General features: G+C 51.3%; 1 protein-coding gene across 1 annotated transcript in view; it reads right to left on the bottom strand.

Annotated features, from left to right (window-relative positions):
* Window positions 1-22,833, bottom strand: part of ARAP2 (ArfGAP with RhoGAP domain, ankyrin repeat and PH domain 2) — a 1,093,539-nt gene that overhangs the window by 338,476 nt on the left and 732,230 nt on the right. The window lies entirely within an intron of this gene.

Genomic DNA, 22,833 nt, shown 5'->3' with positions numbered 1-22,833 from the left:
AGAGGGCTAGGAGCAATCATCTACATTCATTTCCATAAACAGTGAAGACCAACAGGACTCCACAGGAAACGACAAAGAAAATTAGATACATTTTTTAAATAAAATTAGATACATTTTTTAAAGGATTTATTAACAATTTAGTTTGTCTCCCCCTCAACTTGAGGTACTTCAACACCACTGTATGAGATGTTGGGAACTTCATCAGTTGGGAACTTCATCAGCTGGAGAACTCAAGTGCACGCCACCCCACCTCCCCAACCCCGTTCCTTCCAGGCAACCAGGCACAGGAACTTGCAGACTTGCTAAAGCCGTTCACCACCTCTTCACGTTGGCATCTGCTGTGTGTGGGAGGCAGGAATTAAGTTAGGCAGTCCTCCACATTTCACAGCAGTGCTGGTGATCAGAATTACTTGGTAGGGTCCTTTCCATCTTGGCTCCAAGAACAACTTTTGAACTAGCTGCTTTATCAGAACCCAGTCATCAGGACTAAGGTCATGGTATTGCTCTTGATGCAGAAGAGTAGTATCAGCCTCCAACGTGGTGGGAGACAGAACGTACCACATCAGCCAGTCCCTTGCACTTTTCAAGAATAATGTCATCTGTGATACTTACAAGTGCGTTTGCAGGCACAGAAGGCAGTCTTATGGCAAGTGACATGAGTATTTCATGTGGTGCCAATCCTGTTCTTCTGTCAGGGGTACTTCGGAGACTCATCAATACCGAATACAAAGCATCTGGCCATTTCAAGGAAGTGGACGCACACACTTCAACTAAACAAAACTTTAGTGTTCCTTTAATCTATCCCATAATCCCAAAGCATCTAGTCTGTAGCTACAATGTAATTGTTGTTCCACTTGCAGTGCCATACACAGCATTGCAATAATCTCATTATTTAAATGAGTCGCTCAGTCTGACCCCAGAGAAAACATAAATCCGAACAATGGTATGAGTTCTCACAACAGCAGTTTGTCTATAGTGGAACTGTCCTTCCTCCGAGCTCGGTAGGCTTCTGCCCATTGACATAAAATGCAGAATATGACCAAGACATATTTCAGCCCATTACCGAGAGGCATCTCGAGGAAGTCCAACTTCATTCCTCCTGTTCTGCTTTTGTGACTTATAGTTACTGGTGGCCTCCTCCCTGTATTTATTTGCTGGCAAGTCACACATATATGGCACAATTGCTCAGCCATGATTCTAAATCAGAGGTTTAACCAACTCTATCTAAACAATTTAACCAAGGCATCTCTCCCTATGTGTGCTGTACCACAAACATGTCTAGTAATTGGGAAGAGCAAACCATCAGGCAACACAGGTGTTCAATCAGTTGAGACCCAGATCTCATTCGCATTATTGCTACATCTTGCTCTGACCCATCCTTGTTGTTCCACTTCTAACACTTATTCCAGCAATCTTTTAACGTACTACCAATTGGTGTCATCATCAGATTTGTTTGTACATGCCCTGTTAAATGAGCCAGAGTGGCATATATATCTCCATATATATTGCTACAGGTTACTTAATCATTTCCACCCCTCTGGACTACAAATATAACTACAGCAACTTCAAGGCGCCTGTAAATGTTTTAACAGTCACATCACATATTCCCCCTGACAGATGGGTGATCCGGAATGAAGTCATGACTCACCTCTGTGACCTCAACTGAATAAAGTCAAGGACCACACCAAAGTCATATTGTCTGTCAGTGAGAGATTCACCCCTAGTTGGTCTGAAAGATTATAATCTCTGGTAATAGTGACCAGATCTGCAATTTGAGCAGAGGTGACACCTAAGAGCTTTGAGGCTTCCACCACTCCATGAACTGTGCACACACCATAAGCTGTCAGACCCTCTTTGTTATCCGTTAAGCATGAACTATCAGCAAACATTACACAGTCAGGCTCATTGAGGGGTTCATTCTTAGTATCAGGTTTTGGCTTGGTGCACAAATCAGTAACATTAAGACAGTCATGCTCAAACTATTCTCAGTCAATTTTATTTTCAGGCAATGGTAACAGTGTAGCTAGGTTAACAGTCTGATACCTCTTTAAAGTAACATTTTAGGCTGCCAGAATCAATTTCTCATATTGCACCAGTCTGCTATTAGTCAGGTGTTGAATTTTCGTGGGTGTGAACAAAATCTCCACTGAGTGAAAGACCATCACTGTAAGAGGATGTTACATGACTATACTCTTGATTCTCTGAATACTGACACCAACCGTCAAGGCCACTTAAATGCACCAAAGAAGTCTTGCAGCTCCAGACTCAAGGGTAGGCAAAAAGTGTGCTACAGTTCTTCATGACTCCGCACAGAGAGAGCACAGCCCTCCCTCTGACTGCAAAACACAGTGAACAATTTACAGTAATCAGGCATTCCTAGTGCCGGGCCACAAGATAGACATTCTCTCAGCTTTTGGAATGCTTTTAAGCAATTGTTGTCTGATAGAAGCAGATCACGCACATCTTTGTGTGTGAGCCTTAATAAAGACTTGGCCATTAGGGAAAACATAGGTATCCATTTTCTAAACCAGCTTTCCATTCCCAAAAACATTCTGACTTCTCTCTGCATTTTAGGAGGATTCATTTAAAAGACAGCAGTAATGTTCTCTTTTGACACCTTCCTCAACAGAATGTCCTAGCTACAGGATCTCTTTTTCAATGCCCTGCACTTTGCTCTGGGACACTTTATGCTCATTCTCAGACAAATGATTTAACAGACCAATCGTACCCTGTTTAAAGGCTTCTTGTGTACTTGATGCCAGTAACAGATCACCAATATACTGAACAAGGGCAGAATTACAGGGTAACTGTGAGGACTAGATTTTTTGCCAAGATCTGATTAAGATTTTAAGGGCTATCTGTTTACATTTGTGGGACTCAGCACCCTGCCAGAACTTTATTCTGGAATCGAAATGAGAAAAGGAACCAACTTTCCTCATGCAAGGGGATAGGGTAAAATACTCAACACAAATTGACCACTGTGAACAAATCAGTGTCACAAGGTATCTGAAATAATATCATACCAGTATTTGGTTAAACAGGACAACATGGAATGACAATATTATTAACATTTCTTAGACCCTGCATTATTCCATATTTGCTGGTCTACTTCTGCAAGCCTGTGAGTTACAGAGGCTTCCCACTATCTCTTTCATAAATCCCTCTGGTGTAATTGACTGGTGTAATTCCAATCACTCTCTGGGGTGTGACATTGTAAGGTGGCATTCTTGGGTACTCTGCATTAGGGGTAATCATTATTTGGACAGGTGCTACACCTTTAATAAGGTCAATGTATTTCCTCTGAGAATCGCCGTACTTCAGGTTTCACAGTAGCTTTTAAATGGGAGTGGGGGTATAGGTCCTCTACTGTTCTCACAAGAACAGCCCTACTTCTGTCCCTTTGTTGGCGATTTTGAATTCAACATCCTCATGATGTTTGCAATCTGATACCATCTGGTGTACAGTAAATAATTCAATTTAACTTGCACAAAATCCCTCTCTAACAGAGCATAAGGCTTCAATCCAACAAATTTGTGATCCTCTTCAATCGAGCATATTTTAACAGGGACTTTCTTTGACACAGGGTTAGTTATTTGTAATGTTATCAACTTGGATCCTCTTCCTCGAGAGGGGAGGTCAGGGACGGCCACTGTTATATCAGTGGAATGAGCAGCACCAGTGACAATCAAAAAAGATCCTTGGTGGTCATTCGCTTCACCTTCTACAAATGGAACACTCTGGTCTATATCCAAGAATGCGCCAAGCATACAATGTTCCTCCTCCCTCAGCCACCATCACTGAAATTGTTCTCAATCAAAGATCTCATTCTCAAACATGGCGCACGGTTGAAACAGTTCCAGATTTTGGAAAGCATTTGATCATGTTCTGCAGGAACAACAAGGTGATGGATGGAATATTTGAATTAATCTCAGCCACTGGCAATAGCTCGGGCTGCATCCCAATCCATAATTTTTCACCCACTATGCCACCTCAGTTTAGACCCAGCCATATGCAAAACAGCCTTGACCCTGCTAAAATGGAAACAGTCCAGCCCAAACTGCCAGTCTAGGTCCTCCCAGAACCGGAATACAAAGAACCTATGACTTGTGTTGCCCTTATCAGCCAGGTATAGCTTGATTTCAGTGGAAAAGTGAGCACAGGACCCATGTTTGGGCATAGCAATCGCACTTAGGGCATCATGCACAAAAACAACAAAATGATGGATGGAATCTTTGCATTAATCTGTCAATCGCTGGGGTGCATCCTAACCCTTTTTTTTCACCAACTATGCCACCTCAGTTTGGACCCAGTCATGCACAAATCAGCCTTGACCGTGCTCCTCATGGGAAATGTCAGGACTGAAATGCCAAGCCAGATCCTTACTGAATCGGGATACAAGCAACCCAGGACTAGAACCAAGCTATACCTGGCTAAGGAGTCAGGATTCTTGAATCGCAATCATCATATAAACCCTGCCACTGGTTCATAGCCCTTTTTCAGTTGAAGTGGAGAGAGTGCTAGAAGCAATCATTTACATTAATTTCCATAAACAGTGAAGACCAACGAGGCTCCACAGGAAACAACAAATAGTATTGAAGGATGTTTTAAAGACTTAATAACAATTCAGTTACACCAAATCATAAATTTGTTACTTATTCAGATTTTAAGCATCATTCTTGGAGGTTTAAATGGTCCATGAGCCCATATTTCAAAATAGGGTAAAACAGAACATTAGCAATAATTACAAAAATAATGCAAAATATACAAGTATATTTCATAATGGAATCTCCTATTCTAAATGAACAAGTTGCATACCTTCTGTAACGATTAATCTGGTAGAGACATTGGCCCTCATTATGACATTGGTGGTAAGTCCTGCTTACCGCCATGCCGACTGCCGCCAACGTACCACCGCCGCAGTGGTTTACTGCTAGCTATATTATTGCACGCACATAGCAATTCGTCACTATACAGACACACACTGAAGTCTGCCAGCCCAAAGGTCAGTGATAAACTGGCAGTAACAAAAACCACACCGATACGCCAACAGAACTACGCCCACAGCATTATGACCCACGAATCACCGCAGCTGACATTCAATGGCGGTAAACCATTGGCGCTACATACCGCCACACTCAAAATACACACACACATACAAAACAACACTACATTGGACAATTCGAATAACACACACCTGACACATTCACACACCACACCCACACCAATATAAAATACACACCTACATTATCCAAAACCCCTTACAACTCAAGAAAATTGACAACTGAGGGAGAGACATACCAAGAGCACCCACAGAACCAGAGCCACAGAACACCATCACCCATACACCATCCAGGCACCTCACAGCACACCCCGAACACATCACCACACACACCACTCACACTACACCCATGGCACCAAAAAGACACCCCAGGTTCTCAGAGGAGGAGCTAAGGGTCATGGTGTAGGAAATCATCCGGGTACAGCCACAGCTATTCGGATCACAGGTGCAGCAGACATCCATTGCTAGGAAGATAGAGCTATGGCGGAGGATCGTGGACAGGGTCAACGCCGTGGGGGCAGAGCCCCAGAACAAGGGATGACATCAGGAAGAGGAGGAACGACCTACGGGGGAAGGTGTGTTCCGTGGTAGCAAGACACCAGATAGCTGTACCGAGGACTGGCGGTGGACACCACCTCCTCCCCCACAACTAACAACATGGGAGGAGCAAGTCTTGGCAATCATGCCTCCTGAGGGCCTGGCAGGAGTAGCAGGAGGACTGGACTCTGCTAAGTCAAATCTCTAATACTATCACCCCCCACCTGCATGCCATCACAACCCCTCCTACCCTCACCTCACTCCATCACCTCACATACACCCCACCAACACAACCCACCCCTCCCACTACCAAGCCCTGCATGCAACACCAATGCATGGACACCCATCACAGACCTGCATGGACAACCATCACCAAAGCATGCACACTAGATACAATCACCTATCCAACCAAATCACTACTCACACAAGCCTAAGCTGCCCGGGCAAGCACAACCATACAGGGCAACACACCCATGCACAAGATGTCACATGCAGAAACAATAACACTGCATTTAAATCCCCACAGGTCCCCCATACGTCGTCACCGGAGAGGAGGTGCCAGCAACATCCAGTCCCCCCACAGAAGAAGCCCACAGTGATGACAGCAGCTTTGCAAGCCTGGATCAGGATGACCAACCTGGCCCATCAGGAACCTCCGGACAGTTGGTTACCCAGGCACAGTCCCATACCACCACAGAGTCTCCCCCTCAGGAAACACCACCACAGCACCCACCCAGCGGGCCCATACCTCTGTGTGTCCACCACTACAGGGAACTCAGGCAACCCAACAAACACAGGACGATCAGGGACCTGGGGTCAGTGGCAGTGGGCACACGGTTCAGGGGACAGAGGCACACAACAACAGAGAAGCTGGGAGGACTGCTGTGCGACAGAGGGAGGACTGGCCAAGGGAACTGACTCTCCACCAGGCACTCATCAACATCCTGGGAGCATACCACCATTCCCAGGATACAATGGGCCAGATACTGGCCCAGTGGCTGCAGGAGGGACAGTACCTGGGGATCAGGGAGGACCTGAGGGACATCCACACCACCCTGGTCACCATTGCAGGGGTGCTGGCAGACATGGCCAACACCATGGGGGAGGCAGTGGCACACTAACGGGCCCCTGACACTAGCCGCACCGATAAACAGCCCTCCACCTCCGCTGGCGTTAGTGAACAGGAGGCCCCACCACAGGAACAACAGGCCACCACCACCCCAACCCCTGCAGAAGGAGAACGACCCCACAAACGGTCCCTGTGATCCCGGCAGATGCCAGAGAACATTGGCAAGACCCCTGCCAGGAAATAAGACTCTCCTGATTGTCACCCATGGGTCCCACTCTGTCACCCTGTCCACTTTGAACTGCCATTGCTCACCTTCCTATGCCCCCTTGGACAATGCACCTGTTATACAAATAGACTGGAAACTTTTCCTCTCCTCCACCAACCCCCCAGCCTATAGCAATACCCAATCCACTTATCAGCACATAAATAAACACCCTTGTAAAAAATACAAGTAGTGAATCTGTCGATTGATTGAACTATATATTTGTTTAACAATCTGTAGACATTGCAATTCAACTGTACAGTAATTTATACATAGGCATGACCTGTAGTTTGCTGCAGTCAATACACCAGGAGCCAGAGAGGGGCACATATATCTGTAAATAAACATCAAAGGGTACAGTAAGTGGCCATAGTAGTGGGAATATCAGCCTGCCAGTGACAATTTCCAATACAAAGCTGCAATAGAAGGTGAAGTTACAGTGTCTTACCTGTGTGTCACTGGAAGTACTGTTGTATGATTGATGTTCTATTGTCCACATCCTCACCCTCTGCCTCCTCTTCGTCACTGTCCACAGGCTCCACTGCTGCCACATGTCCATCTCCAGCCTCATCCTCCTGCAAAAAAGGCATCTGGCGACGTAAGGCAAGGTTGTGCAACATGCCACGATGATCTGGCAGACCTTCTAGGGTGAGTAGCACAGGGAACCACCTGTTAGATGGAGGCACCGAAACCTGGCCTTCAGGAGGCCGAAGGTTCTCTCTATAATAATTCTTGTTCGCCCATGTGCCTCATTGTAACGTTCCTCTGCCCTTGTCCTGGGATTCCTCACTGGGGTCAGTAGGCATGAGAGGTTAGGGTAACCAGAGTCACCTGCAAATATCGAGGAACAGCTGTTGGCCACACACTAACCCTTAGGGCCAACCCCATACCCATACACCAACATAAACTGGGTGGGGACCATGGGCTCACCTATTAGTCACACCCGGTGCTTCTGGAGTTGAGCCATCACATATGGGATGCTGCTATTCCCCAGGATAAAGGCATCATGCACAGACCCAGGATACTTTGCATTGACATAGGAGATGTACTGGTCCGCCAGACAAACTATCTGCACCTTCATAGAGTGAAAGCTCTTTCAATTTCTGAACAGCTGTTCCTTTCTCCGGGGGCAGGGGGGACAAATGCAATATGTGTGCCATCAATTGCCCCAATGATGTTGGGGATATGTCTCATTGCATAGAAGTCAGCTTTCACTGTGGCCAAATCCTTCACCTGGGGGAAAACAATGTAGCTACGCATGTGTTTCATCAGGGCCGAAAACACTCTTGTTAGCACCATTGAGAACATTGGCTGTGACATTCCTGCTGCCAAGCCCGCTGTCACTTGGAAAGAACCAGTTGCCAAGAAATAGAGCACAGATAGGACCTGCACAAGAGGGGGGATCCCAGTGGGGTGACAGATAGCAGAGATCAGGTCAGGCTCCAATTAGGCACACAGCTCCTGGATTGTGGCCATGTGAAGTCTGTAGGTGAGGATAATGTGCCTGTCTTCCATTGTTGCCGAGTCCACCAGGGTCCTGTACACAGGGGGATGTCTCCATCTCCTATTCATCTGCAGCGGTTGCAATCTAGGGGGCAAAACGATGAGCATCTGGTCAGTATTCAACATTTGCAAAATGTACAGTGCATTACATGTTGAGACTGAAACAGTATGTTGTTGTATAGGCCCAAATGGTGCCTGTGTGTGCAGTGACGCAGTTAGGTGCCATGGCCTGCCCCCCTAAAATGGCGTCCGCCTGTCCTGTGTGGATGGACATGTGGAAATTAGTTAATGGCACTGATGTTGTGCGCTGGTGCGGAAGGCGGTCGAGTACCGCCATGCAACTCCTCATTGGTTGTCATTGGTCCTTATGGGTAACAGTTGCCAATGGTAATGTACGCCGGCGGTGATGGTATGCACCGCCACGGACGTGACCGCCATTTTCTATCTGTTCACTCACTTGCTACCAGACCTTCAACAGGAGAGAACCTACACTGCAAGTGCTGCTGTGACCTGTGTCTGTAATCAACCATGGCTCGTGTCACTGGGGAAAGGGCCCCTGCCTTCACCGCAGCGGAATTGGAGAGACTGGTGGATGGGGTCCTACCCCAGTACTGAATGCTATATGGGCGTCCAGACCAACAGGTGAGTACACTGTGAGCACGATGCATGGGGCATGAATGCATGGATTGATGTATGTGAGGGCCTTGTGTAAGCAGGGGGGAGTTGAGGAGTCCTGGGCAGCATGCTGCATGTATGGTGGGCAATGTATGTACATAAGGGGATGGGAGGGATATGGTGGGCCATGAGTGTAACAAGCCAGATGGTATGATTGATACTTTTTTCTAAGTGTATTTCTCTGCAGGTCAGTGCCCATCAGAAAAAGGGTATATGGCGTGCCATCGCCAAGGATGTGCAGACCCTGGGGGTCTACAGCAGGCAGAGCACCCACTGTCGCAAATGGTGGGAGGACCTGAGATGCTGGGCAAGGAAGACGGCGGAGGCCTAGCTGGGATGGCCGCCCAATGAGGAAGGGGTGCCTGTCGAACCCTGACCACCCTGATGTTCCACATACTGGCGGTGGCCTATGCGGAGCTGGATGCATGCTTGAGGGCATCACAGCTGCCACAAGGGGGTGAGTACAGTTTCACATTATACTACTTGTGCATGGTTGAGTGGCCTTCGGGTGGGGGGATGTGGGCCTGTTGGTGCCCCTAGGCCAGACTGGACATTGCAGGGTAGGTTCCATGTTGGGCAGGGGCTGATGAACTCCACCTCCAACCAAGCTAGTGGGCATCCACTACTGGGCAGGGCTCTGTGGGTCTCAGGTATGTTGCAATTGGCGTTCAGTATTACTGTTCATGGCCGGGTGACTAGCATTGTGACTGGTAGTGCATTGCCCAGTGCGTAGGGAGATTCCCTGTGTGGGTAGGTGTGTGTGGGTAGGTGTGTGTGTGTGTGTGTATGTGTGGGAGCTGCATCCCACAGGGCCCATGAGGTCGACTCCACCCATGGTGAGGGCACCAGTGGGACGGAGGGCGAGGGGAGCACCACGACAGAGACAGGAGGGGACGGTTCCGAAAGTGATACCTCCTCCGATGGAAGCTCCCTAGTGGTGGCGAACAGCTCTGTGGCCACCCAACTACAGGTACAGCCACCACCCCCGTACCAGCACCGACCTCCCTGTAGCCCCTCAGCGAGTTTCCCCTTGCCATCAACAGGATGGTGGGCATCTCCTTCACCCCAGGCACCTCAGGCCCTGCCCCAGTTAGCCCTGCTGCCCTGAGTGAGGAGGCTATTGACCTCCTGAGATCCATCTCTGTTGGGCAGTCAACCACAGTGAATGCCATCCAGGGGCTGGCAGGGCATTTGCAACAAACAAATGCATTCCTGGAGGGCATTCACTCTGGAATGGCGGCCCAACAGAGATCAATCCAGGCTCTGGGCTCCTCCCTCATGGCAGCCATTATTCCTGTCTCTAGCCTCCCCCCTCCAACTTCCTCTGCACAGTCCCATTCCCCTCAATCCCAACCTATCCCAAGCACAAATTCAGAACAGCATGCACCTCAGACAACACACAGGAGTGGCTCAGGCAAACACAAGCACTACACATCATCCCACAGGCATCCAGATGCAGACACACCAACATCCACTGCCTCCACTGTGTCACCCTCCTCCTCGTCGTCCACCTCCCTCCCAGTTGCGTCTACACTCACACCTGCATGCACTACATCCTCATCCACTACACCCATCACCATCACACCTACCACTACATGCCCCTCACTGGAAGTCACCAACCCCACATCCATGCACATGTCCCCTGTGTCCTCTCCCACTGTGTCTGTGCCCCCTCCTCCCAAAGTACACAGACACAAGCTCCCGGACACTCAACAGCCATCCACCTCACAACAGCATCCAGCCCATGCACCTGCACCCAAACACAGCAGACAGACACCTCCAACAACCACTCCCTCTTACTCCACTCCCAAACCTTAACCCTCCTCCCACCCCAGTGTCCCTAAGAAGCTTTTCCTCTCCGCCATTGACCTCTTCCCTACCCCTCCCCCCGTCCTTCACATCAGGCCAGGGTGGTCGGAACCCAGGCTAGCACCTCTGCCACCCAGTCCACGGCCACAGTAGTGTTAGCAACTACTGCAGGTGTGAGAGGCTTCACGGAAACACCCATCAGCACTGGCAGTGTGCCTGCACCAGCTGGCAAGGGGAAGGGCAAGGAGGCACCACCAGCTTACAAGGGCAAGGAGGCACCACCAGCTTGCAAGGGGAAGGGCAAGGAGGCACCACCAATTGGTAAAGACAAGAGCAAAGTGCCTGCCCCTGCAGGCAGGAAGGACAAGTGGCCTGGTGCTGGGACTGATTCTGAGACCCCCACCACCAACCATGGCACTTCAGCCGTCTGATGCTGCAGGGGACTGGGTGGAGCCTCCCCCACCACTGGCAGCCCCTAAACCAGCACCGCCACCTGCACCACCAGCACTGCTGCCAGCACCACTGCAAGCAGCAGCAGCCCCAGTAGGCAGCCGTCCGAGGCTGCAGGGGAAGGGCTGGAGCCTCCCCCTACCACTGGCAGCCCCAGCACCGCCACCAACACTGCTGCCAGCAGCAGCAGCCCCAGTGGGCAGCCGCCTGAGGCTGCAGAGGAAGGGCTGGAGCCTCCCCCCACCACTGGCAGCACTGACACCGGCACTGCCACCACTGAGCAGCCGTCGCTGCCGGCGGGCAGTGTGTAGTCCTGCCTCCATGGACTGTAATGCATTCTGACCACTGCAAATCGTGTGGGTCTGACTGTGACCTTGCACTCCCCAAGATCTGCATCACTGGGCACAATGCCCCCTCCAGAATGAGTGGAAGAAGCCATCCACTCACCCCATCCTTGCCAGGATGAAGCACACTGGGCACAAAGCCCCCTCCAGAACCAGTGGAAGAAGCCATCCGCTCCCCCCATCCTTGCCAGGATGAAGCACACTGGGCACAAAGCCCCCTTCAGAACCAGTGGAAGAAGCCATCTACTCATCCCATCCTTGCCAGGATGAAGCACACTGGGCACAAAGCCCCCTCCAGAACCAGTGGAAGAAGCCATCCACTCACCCCATCCTTGCCAGGATGAAGCACACTGGGCACAATGGCTCCTCCAGGACCAGAGGAAGAAGCTTCCACTCACCTCATCCTTGCCAGGATGAAGCACTCTGGGCACAAAGCCCCCTCCAGAACCAGTGGAAAAAGCCAGAGAGACTGTGGCTTTGCACTCCCCAGGACCAAGCAATGGGCAAACCACTGACTAGAGAGACTGTGGTCTTGCACTGCCCAGGACCAAGCAGTGGGCAAACCACCCAGTAGAGATACTGTGGCCTTGCCCTCCCCAGGACCAAGCAGTGGGCAAACCACCCACTTGAGAGACTGTGCCCTTGCAGTCCCCAGGAACAAGCCGTGGGCAAACCACCCATTTGAGAAGCAGTGGGCAAACCACCCACTTGAGAGCTTGTGGCTTTGCACTCCCCAGGACCAAGCACAGGACATGTTGCCCCCTCCAGGACACGTGGTGTTGTACCATCTTCAGGCTGAGATGCCCCCCATTCACCGTTCCCCTGAGGTGCCTGTGTATTTTTGACCTGATGCCCCTGCAGTGTTCTCTCCGTGTTGATGCAGGAGTCAAGTGGGGCCTTGGCCTATGTGATGTGGCCCACGGACATTGTGGACTGGGCAGTGTCTTCCCATTTGTATATATGTAAATACTGTTTTGATTTTTGAGGATGTATTTCTATTTTTTTATCTTATTACACTCACTTCAATCACTTCCTTTTGTCCTTGCATTATTCCTGAGGGCTACGGAGTGGATGTGTAATGTTTATGTATCTGTTTGTGTGTATGGTGTTGGGGGTGGGGTGTTGCGTGTGTGTCACTTTTTTTTTCCTCCCCCTCCCCTGTGTGCTAGGCGGCAGTACTCACCGTGGTCACCTTCACCGGCGTTGGTATTCATGGTGTGGGAGGAGGTAGACCAGCATGGGGAACACCTGCAATTCGGGTTCCATGGCATCATGGTTGTTCCACTGAGTCTCCATTGGTGAGTCGTTTACCTTCTGTGTTCTGTTTCTACCGTGCTTTTGATGTCATTGGTATCGCCCCGGAGAAGGTGGCGGTTAGGCCTCTTGTAATAGTGTGAGCGGTACATTGTCTTCCGCCTGGCTGTTGGCAGTTACCGCCGCGGTGCTTGTTGCTACTGCCATAACGGTCGGTGTGTTAAAGTGGCTGTCTGTGTGGGCGGTTTCCGCCGTAGTCATAATTCCATTCATTTTTTTTAACGCCGGCTTGTTGGCAGTATTACCGCAGCTTTATCACCGACCACCAGGGTTGTAATGAGGGCCATATTCTAGTTGCAGATTCCTTACCTTAGAATTTCCCCCAGGTGTCAGACTGGAAACTGAGATTTTTCTATGTGCAGTACCCTGGCACGTCGTTAGGTGGAGTAGGTTGACTCAACGGGTGTTGTTGGCTTCGTGGTCACCTTGATGACTTCAGTAGTCGAATATAGACGCTGCCTCTGCGTGGTGACGTCAGTTTCTTTTCATGACTTTCCGCACCAAAGCGCAGAGCCATGAAGAATACTGAAAATGGTGTCCCAGAGCCAAGGCCCTAAATGGGGAATCCCTGTCCCTAGAAATCAGTTTGCAAGCAAGGAGGCTGGGTGGGTCGGTAAGGAATCTGCAACTAGAATATGTTTCTACCAGATAAATCTTTCCCGAAAGTAAGTAACTTGTTCATCTGATAGAGACTTCCAGTTGCAGATTCCTTACATTAGAATAGATACCCAAGCAATGCCATCCTCAGTGGTGGGCTGCAAACGAAGATCATACTAGAAAGTCCTGCAAGACTGCACAACCAAAGTAGCCAGCTCTGTGGGCCTGACCGTCCAGGCAGTAATGTTTTGTAAATGTGTTCAGGGATGACCATGTTACTGCCTGGCAGATATCCAGGACAGGAGCTCTGCATGCTAGTGCTGTAGTAGCAGAAGTTGCTTTGGTTGAATGAGCGTAGGGTTGCTTCTTCGCCAAAGCGTAGCACATTTTGATGCAAAGTAGTACCCATTGTGAGATGGTATGCTTTTGCACTGCCTTCCCTTTCTTCACACCCACATACCCCACAAAGAGTTGATCGTCCACCCGGAAGTCTTTAGTACGATTGAGGTAGTACAACAATGCTCTTTTTGGATCCAAGCAGTGGAGTCTCTCCTCTTCATGAGAAGGATGTGGAGGTGCATAAAAAGTAGGCAAAGTGATGGACTGGCCTACATGAAAAGGCTTAACTACTTTGGGAAGGAATGAGGCCCTTGTGTGTAACACCACTTTGTCAGGGTGCACAGACAAAAATGTGGATTTTGAAAAAAGAGCCTGAAGCTCACTCACTCTGCGAGCAGAGGTGATGGGAACAAAAAAAACCTGTTTTGAAAGTAAGGAGCAGTAAGGGAGAATTGTGTAATGGCTCAAAAGGAGCACACATCAAGTAAGAACAAGATGGAGGTCCACTGAGGCATGACAAATGGAGTGGGAGAAAACAAATGGGTGAGTCCCTTATGGAATCTACCAACAATAGGAGACTTAAAAAGGGAAGGTTGAGCAGGCAATCTAAGAAAAGCTGAGATGGTTGATAAGTAACCTCTAAAAGTGCCCAAAGCAGAGCCCACTTGTTCTAAAGAAAGGATGAACAAGAGAACCTCAGAGAGAGGAACAGAGAGGGGATCAACAGACTTGTTGGTACACCATGCCACAGATTTATGCTGACAGACGTATAACGTTTTGGTGAAGGGACGCCTGGCTACCAAGATAACATCACAGACTTCGGGTGGAAGGTCAAAAGCCGCCAACTGCCGCAGCTCAATTTCCATGCATGAAGGCGAAGAGTGGACCAGTACGGGTGGAGATCCGTCCCCTGTTGCTGCAACAGATCTTCCCGAAGGGACAGTTTGACTGGAGGATATGTGGCCATGTTCAGTAGCTCTGGACACCATACTCTCCATGCCCAGTCTGTAGCCACCAGGATTACTTGGGCCCAATCATTCTTGATTTTCTTCAGAACTCTGGACAGAAGTGGTATATTCTGAAAGGAGGCCTGAGTTCTACTCGAGATGAAAAGCGTTGCTGAGCGAGTGCCGCCTTGGAGACACCAATACGCAAAACAGCTGACATTGCACGTTCCCTGTGGAGGCACACAGATCTAACCAAGGCTCTCCCCACTGCTGAAAGAGACCTTGCACCACCTCCGGATGGAGATGCCATTTGTGATCGACTATGCATAGGCAGCTGAGTTTGTCTGCTGTGATGTTCAGAAAGCCAGCCAGATGTTGAACCACCAGGGATAATGCCCTGATGTGCTAGCCATGTTCAGAGGCACAGAGCCTCTTGACAAAGGGTCCAGGATCCTACTCCACCCTGTTTGTTGCAGTACCACATGGCGGTAGTGTTGTCTGTGAACACCTACACCACTTTCCCTTTGAGAGAGGGAAGGAATGCTTTTAATGCAAGCCTGATCGCACAGAGCTCCAAAAGATTGATGTGGAGTACAGACTCCGCCGGAGACCACAGACCTCTGATCTCCGCCTCTCTTATGTGGCTGCCCCATTTCAGGAGTGACACGTCTGTCACTAATGTCGGATCTGGTCGGATCCGTTACCATCCAGTCTCCTGGGTCCAAGGCAGACAGGACCTGGGCCAGGGTGAGCATTTTGAATTTCTCCTTTTTGAGGAATAGTTTGAGGGCCTGAAGGTCTAGGATAGGATTGAGCCTTTGTCCTTTTTGGGCATCAGAATGTAGCGGAAATAAGAACCACAGCCTACTTCTGGCTCAGGGACCCTCTGTATGGCTCCCTTGGCCAAGAGAGCCAATACTTCCTCATGGAGGAGTGCCAGATGATTCTCCAGTACGTGGCCGTAGGATGAAGGCATGGCTTGAGGGGCAGTCTTGAAGGGGAGTAGCCTTTTCGAACAATCTGTGCGAAACCCATCTGTCCGTAGTGATGGATTCCCAGTGGGGCAGGTGATGTTGAATCCTGCTGCCAACTGGCCTGGAATGAGTGGGGGGGGGGAAGGTCGAGGAAGGTTTGGAGGCTGCAGCAGGGACGGGGACGGACTGGGCAGACCTCTGGTTCCCTGTCCCACGAGCCTGTGGAATTCTGCATCCCCTGCCACACAGGGGCTGAACACCATGAGTGGAACGGTGGCTGGAAAAGGGACATGACAGGGAGCCCTTCTGTTGCCATGAAAGAAGCGAAAGGTGGACTGTTGGAGACAAGGGGCAGTTGAAATGCCGAGGGACAGAGTCGTAGCCCGGGAGCCCTTGAACCTCTCAAGCTTCAAGTCTGTCTTGTCTCCAAAGGAGACAGGTGCCATCAAAGGACATGTCCATAAGGGTCAGTTGGACATCCCCCGAGAAACCAGATGTCCTTAACCAGGCATGGTGCCTAAAGGCTACAGTTGATGCAACTGGTCTACCCAGAGAGTCGGTCGTGTCCACCCCACATCAAATAGTGAACTTCGCCGCGTCTCTCCCATCAGCAACTGCTTGAGAGACGATAGGCTGGGTTCCTCCGGTATCTGCGGCAAGACATGCATGACCGTATCCCACGTATAATGGCCCAAAAGCCATGCAGTGTTCACTGACTGCAACGCCAGACTGGAGGAAGAGAACACCTTCTTCACAAGTTGGTCCAGTCTCTTTGATTCCCTAACTGGAGGTGCAGAAGGGAATGCACCAGATGATGAGGATGCCTGGATAACAAGGCTTTCAGGAGTGGGGTGTTAGGACAGGAATTTTGGGGCTTTCGAGGCAGGGCAATGGCGGCAAGTAATTGTCCTTTTCACAGGTGCCTCTGTGCTGGGTCTGGACCAAGTACTCAGAAGGACATCAGTGAGGGCTTCATTGAAAGGAAGAAGAGGCTCAGATGTGGAAGCCTCGGGTTGAAGCACCTCTATCAGGAGATTGGACCTGACTTGAACAGTAGGCAGTTCGAGGCCAAGGACCTCAGCCACCCTACTGACCGCCATAGAATATGTGGCTCCCTCCGCCACAGCCATGGTAGGAGGAGAAAGCATGCCAGGGTCTGGAGAAGTATCCAGACCACTGACCTCACCCAATTCCTGTGCCTAGTCCATGTTAGGGTTGTCCTAGTATTCATAAGGGTCCAGGGACCCCTCCAATCCTTCCCCGTATTCATACCCATGTAGAAAAAGGTCTGAATCCAACCTGGGGAGAATAGACCCTATCGAAAGAAGAGGGCAGCATCAGCTGATGCCGCTCCGACTCCGAATCGTGGGGGATTAGGATTGGGTCAGCGTCAATTGTGGGCACAACCGACGTTTTGAGTTTTGACGACCAAGCCGGCGCAGGGGAAGGTCTCGATAGTACAACCGGGATTGGTATGGATCCGGTAGCAGATTTGGAGGGGCCCTCAGAGGCTGGAGCCGCTGGTGTGGAACCCGAAGGTCCCCCAGAAGAACCCCCCAGGGCCCAAAGGCTCCAGAGGGAGTTTGGACTGCCCAAATATGAGAAGCATGACCTCATAGAATTCTTTTAATTGGACTAGGGTCGCTCTGGCACACGGAAAGTCAGGGAGCTGCTGAGCGGGCCCATAAGTAGGCTCCGATGACAGAGGCCAAGCGGCAGGGTGAACTCTCCCTCAAGACCTACGGGTGCATGGCACGGCACTCGGAGCATGACTTTGGGTCGTTGCCGGCATCCAGGCACCACAAACAGACCCAATGCTGATCCGTCACCGACATCATGCGGTGACAGGCCTCGCAAGGCTTGAAACCGGTCTTTGGGGATATCTTTGATGCACCCAAAAAATCACCACTCAACAAAAGTGTTGAAAACGGTAAAAAAATGACCAGGGTAGCTCTCTCCGGATCAGTGCATGCCACGGAAAGAAAAGAACTGACGTCATTGCACAGAGACAGTGTCTATATATGACTCACAACGTCATCATGGTGATGACGCCCGCGGAGTCCACGGATGCCACATGATGACGCGCAAGTGACCTACTCGAAGAAAAATCTCCAGATCAACTCTGACGCCTGGGGGAAATTCTAAGGTAAGAATCTGCAACTAGGAGTCTCTATCACATTAAGCAGATATAAACTGGGACAGAGCATTTGGCAATACGGTGAGGTGTCAGCTTCAGAACACCAAAAAAAGGTCTCTCAACAAGAGAATATGAATGCTTTTGCATAAATCCTTTGCACTAGGGAAGTGGAGATCAGCAGAGTTGAGAAGGGTCAGCTCAGTTCGAGGTCAGCAAGCATCTCGTTCCTCCAGTTTAAGGAACATAGGTGGTCATTCTGACCTCGGCGGTAAAAGGCGCCTACCGCCGGTCAGAAATCCTCCATAATCCCGCCGCGGTCGCGGAAACCCGCCACGGTCATTCTGACCCGCAGAAGGCAAACCTCCGAAAATCCGACCGCCACAACAGACCGCCAGACCAGCGGTCGGCGGAAAGGTGGAGGTGACCAAACCTCCACCGCCACGCCAACAGAAATACGCCCATGCCATTACGACCCACGAATCCACGCGGCGGTCATTCAAACGCGGTATTCCATTGGCGGGACACACCGGCGCGGTCAGAATACACACAAACGAACAAAACTCAGCCACATTGGACGATTTGAATCCCACACACCTGATACACATACACACACCACTCCCACACACACAATACAATATAAAACACACACCCACATCACCCACAAACCCCTACGCTTAAAAATTCGTAAAGAAGACAAGAGCGAGACACCAGCATCCAAAACATAACAGCCACAGCCACTCAACACCATCACCCACACACTATCCACACACAAAACAACACACACCACCACACTCAACTCACTTAAATACACATACTCCACCCCACACATCATACACACCACCCCATGGCACCCCAAAGACAACCCCGCTTCACAGACGAAGAACTCAGGGTCATGGTGGAGGAAATCGTTCGGGTAGAGCCCCAGCTGTTCGGCACACAGATACAATACACCAGTATTGCCCGGAGGACGGAGCTATGGCAGAGGATTGTCGACAGGGTGAACGCAGTGGGACAGCACCCCAGAAATCGGGAAGACATCAGGAAGCGATGGAACGACCTACGGGGGAAGGTGCGTTCCATGGTATCCAGGCACAACATCGCCGTGCAGAAGACTGGCGGAGGACCCCCACCTCAACCCCCACAATTCACATCATGGGAGGAGGAAGTCTTGAACATCCTGCATCCTGACGGCCTCGCAGGAGTCGGCGGAGGAATGGATACTGGTAAGTTGAAGCTTCAATACTGCTTCCCCCCCACCTGCATGCCAAATCAGACCCCAACCCTCACCCCCATCCTCGAACCCCACCCTCACCCCCACCCCCATCCTCACCCCCACCCTCACCCCCACCACCATCCTCACCCCCACCACCATCCTCACCCCCACCCCCAGCACACCTATTCCCCGCCAATGTCTCACCATCACAACCCACACATCCCAAAACCTAGGCCTGCATGCGTCCACTAAGCATGGACACCCATCACCAAAGCATGCCCAATGCATATACACATCCCCCCCACAAGCCACCCTCACCAAAGCCCCCACACACGAATGCCAGCACTTGGGGACACGAGAACCCACAGATACACCCATATGCCACACATTGAAACTATAACCATACCTCTATACCCCTGCAGGACCCGACCGTCAACACACCGCGGCGGAGGGGCCAGAATTATCCACACCCCCCACCCAAGAGGCCGTCAGCGATGACAGCAGCTCTGTCGATCTGGACACCGATGACCAGCCCGGACCATCGGGGACCTCTGGACAGTCGGTTCCCCTCACACAGGCACAGGCCACTACAGACCCTAACCCCTCTGGGAACACCAGCACAGCTCCCACCCAGCGGGCCCATGCCTCTGTCTCCAGGGCGCGTCAATCTGCGGTGTGTCTACCACTACAGGGCACCCAGGATAACCCACCACCCCAACAACAACAGGGACCTGGGGGCAGTGGTAGTGGGCACACCGGCCAGGGGGCAGAGGCCCAGGGAAACAGGGCAACTCGGCGGGCAGCTGTGCGACAGGGGGGGGAGGAGAGGCCCAGGGAACCCACTCTCCACGAGGTCCTCACCACCATCATGGGAGCATACAACCGCTCCCAGGAGACGATGGCGACGGTACTGGCCCGGTTCCAGGAGATCCAGGTGCTGCAGGAGGAACACTATCGGGGGTACAGGGAGGACATCAGAGCCATCAACACCACCCTGGTTACCATGGTAGGGCTGCTGCAGGACCTCGTAAACAGAAGGGCGGACACAGAACAACACCCAAGGGCCCCTGCCACTAGCCTGGACCAAGAACAGCCATCCACCTCCGCCGGCGCTAGTGGACAGGAGGCCCCCGCACAGCAGCAGCCCACCAGACCCCCACCTCCTGCAGGAGAAGAACCACCCTGCAAGAGGGCCCTGAGATCTCGCAAGAAGACAGAGTAGGATGTCAAGACCCCCGCCAGCAATGGATACCACCTGATGTCATCCCACTGTCCCACATTGTCACCCTGTCCATCCTTGAACTGCCCATGCTCCATCTCTCCACAGGCCTCTGGACAATGCACCTGTGTGACTGTTACTCTGGACTCTGCCATGGACATTCCTTCACCATAGCCCCCACCCACTTGAAACCACCCATCCCATTTTGAGCACTTCAATAAACACCTATTTTGCACCAAAATATCAGGAGTCTGGCTGTGATTTCAATAGATTGTAATTGACATGACAGTGCAAATATGTCCTTGTACATGGTGAAGTCAACAAACAGCTGCCACAAAGCTGTAGTCCATGGGGAAACGAAGCACAGGACTCGTAGTGGGGACCCCAGATCTGAAATAGGGAGGGAAAAGCCACAACTCAGTCATCATACACTGGGGCAAATAGACAGGCAGCAGAGATGCTGCAGAGTAGTTAACATTTACTAAATTATCTTTGAAATGTTACCTGTGTCCTATTGGAAGTACTGTTCAATGATTCTGTCCCTGTTGTCTGTTTCAGCCCCGTCGTCTTCCTCCTCGTCACTCTCCTCAGGTTCCACCGCTGCCACAACACCACCGTCTCGACCATCCTCCTGCAGGAAAGGCACCTGGCGGCGCAAAGCCAGGTTGTGAAGCATGCAGCAGGCCACGATGATGTGACACACCTTCTTAGGTGAGTACATTAGGGATCCACCGGTCATATGCAGGCACCTAAACCTGGCCTTTAGGAGGCCAAAGGTGCGTTCGATCACCCTCCTAGTACGCCCATGGGCCTCATTGTACCGTTCCTCTGCCCTGGTCCGGGGATTCCTTACTGGGGTCAGTAGCCACGACAGGTTGGGGTACCCAGAGTCCCCCACTAGCCATACACGGTGTCTCTGTAGCTGTTCCATCACGTAAGGGATGCTGCTATTCCTGAGGATGTAGGCGTCATGCACTGACCCTGGGAATTTGGCATTTACATGCGAGATGTACTGGTCAGCCAAACACACCACCTGGATGTTCATTGAATGGTAATTTTTTCTGTTCCTGTACACCTGCTCCCTGTCTCTTGGGGGAACCAAAGCCACATGGGTCCCATCAATGGCACCAATTACGTTGGGAATATGTCCAAGGGCGTAGAAATCACCCTTCACTGTAGCCAATTCGCCCACCTCAGGGAAAATGATGTAGTTCCTCACGGATTTCATCAGGGCAGACAACACTCTGGATAACACCTTCGAAAACATGGGCTGAGACATCCCGGAAGCAATTCCCACGGTTGTCTGAAATGACCCACTTGCCAAGAAATGTAGTACTGACATGACCTGCACCAGAGGGGGAATCCCTGTGGGTTGGCGGATGGGGGACATCAGGTCGGGCTCCAGCTGGGCACACAGTTCATGGATAGTGGCACGGTTAAGACGGTAGGTCAGGATAATGTGGCGTTCTTCCATTGTCGACAGGTCCACCAGCGGTCGGTACACGGGAGGATTCATCCATCTCCTCGCCCAACCCAGCGGACGGTGCCTAGGAAGGACAACATGGAGCACACAGTCAAGCAACCCACAGGTACGTACTCACAGCTAGCACAGTATACGATTCTCTATGCAGTGAATGGCGTGTCTGAGTGGCTATGCAAGGCCTAGGCCTGTGTGACGCAGTTGAAATTGAGCCATGTGGGCCCTGGAAATGGCGGCTGCCTGACCTGTGAAGTGTGACAATGGGATGTGAGGTCAATGCGCTGGCGTGGCACACCGCGGCGGGCGGCGGGCGAAGACCGCGGCGCGAAGCCGCATTGGTTAACATTGAAGCCTATGGGTTTCAGGAGCCAATGGCGAAGGGCGCCGGCGGTGGCGGGACGCACCGCCGCGGTACGCACCGCCGCGGACGTGACCGCCATTTTCAATCTACTTATCCACTTGCGACTTGAACTTTCACAGGAGAGGACCTATACTGCAAGTGTTGCTGTGACCTCGGTCTGGAAGGGACAATGGCTGCTGCGACTGGGGAAAGGGCCCCTGCCTTCACTGGAGAGGAGTTGGAGAAACTTGTGGATGGGGTCCTCCCCCAGTATGCGCTACTCTACGGTCCTCCAGACCAACAAGTGAGTTTAATTCAATATGGATTTGGGGCCACTGGCTGGCTTGGGGGCCTGGCGGGGATGGGGGGCATGTTGGGGCTGGCGGGGGGCCTGGCGGGGGGCCTGGCGGGGATGGGGGGCATGTTGGGCATGGCGGGGGGCATGGCGGGGGGCCTGGCGGGGATGGGGGGCATGTTGGGCATGGCGGGGGCCTGGCGGGGAAGGGGGGCATGTTGGGCATGGCGGGGGGCCTGGCGGGGGGCCTGGCGGGGATGGGGGGCATGT

The sequence above is a fragment of the Pleurodeles waltl genome, chromosome 1_2 (genome assembly GCF_031143425.1).
Source record: "Pleurodeles waltl isolate 20211129_DDA chromosome 1_2, aPleWal1.hap1.20221129, whole genome shotgun sequence".
Taxonomy (NCBI): Eukaryota; Metazoa; Chordata; class Amphibia; order Caudata; family Salamandridae; genus Pleurodeles; species Pleurodeles waltl.
Note: the sequence above shows the minus strand (reverse complement) of the source record. Positions and strands in the feature narration are given on the sequence as shown.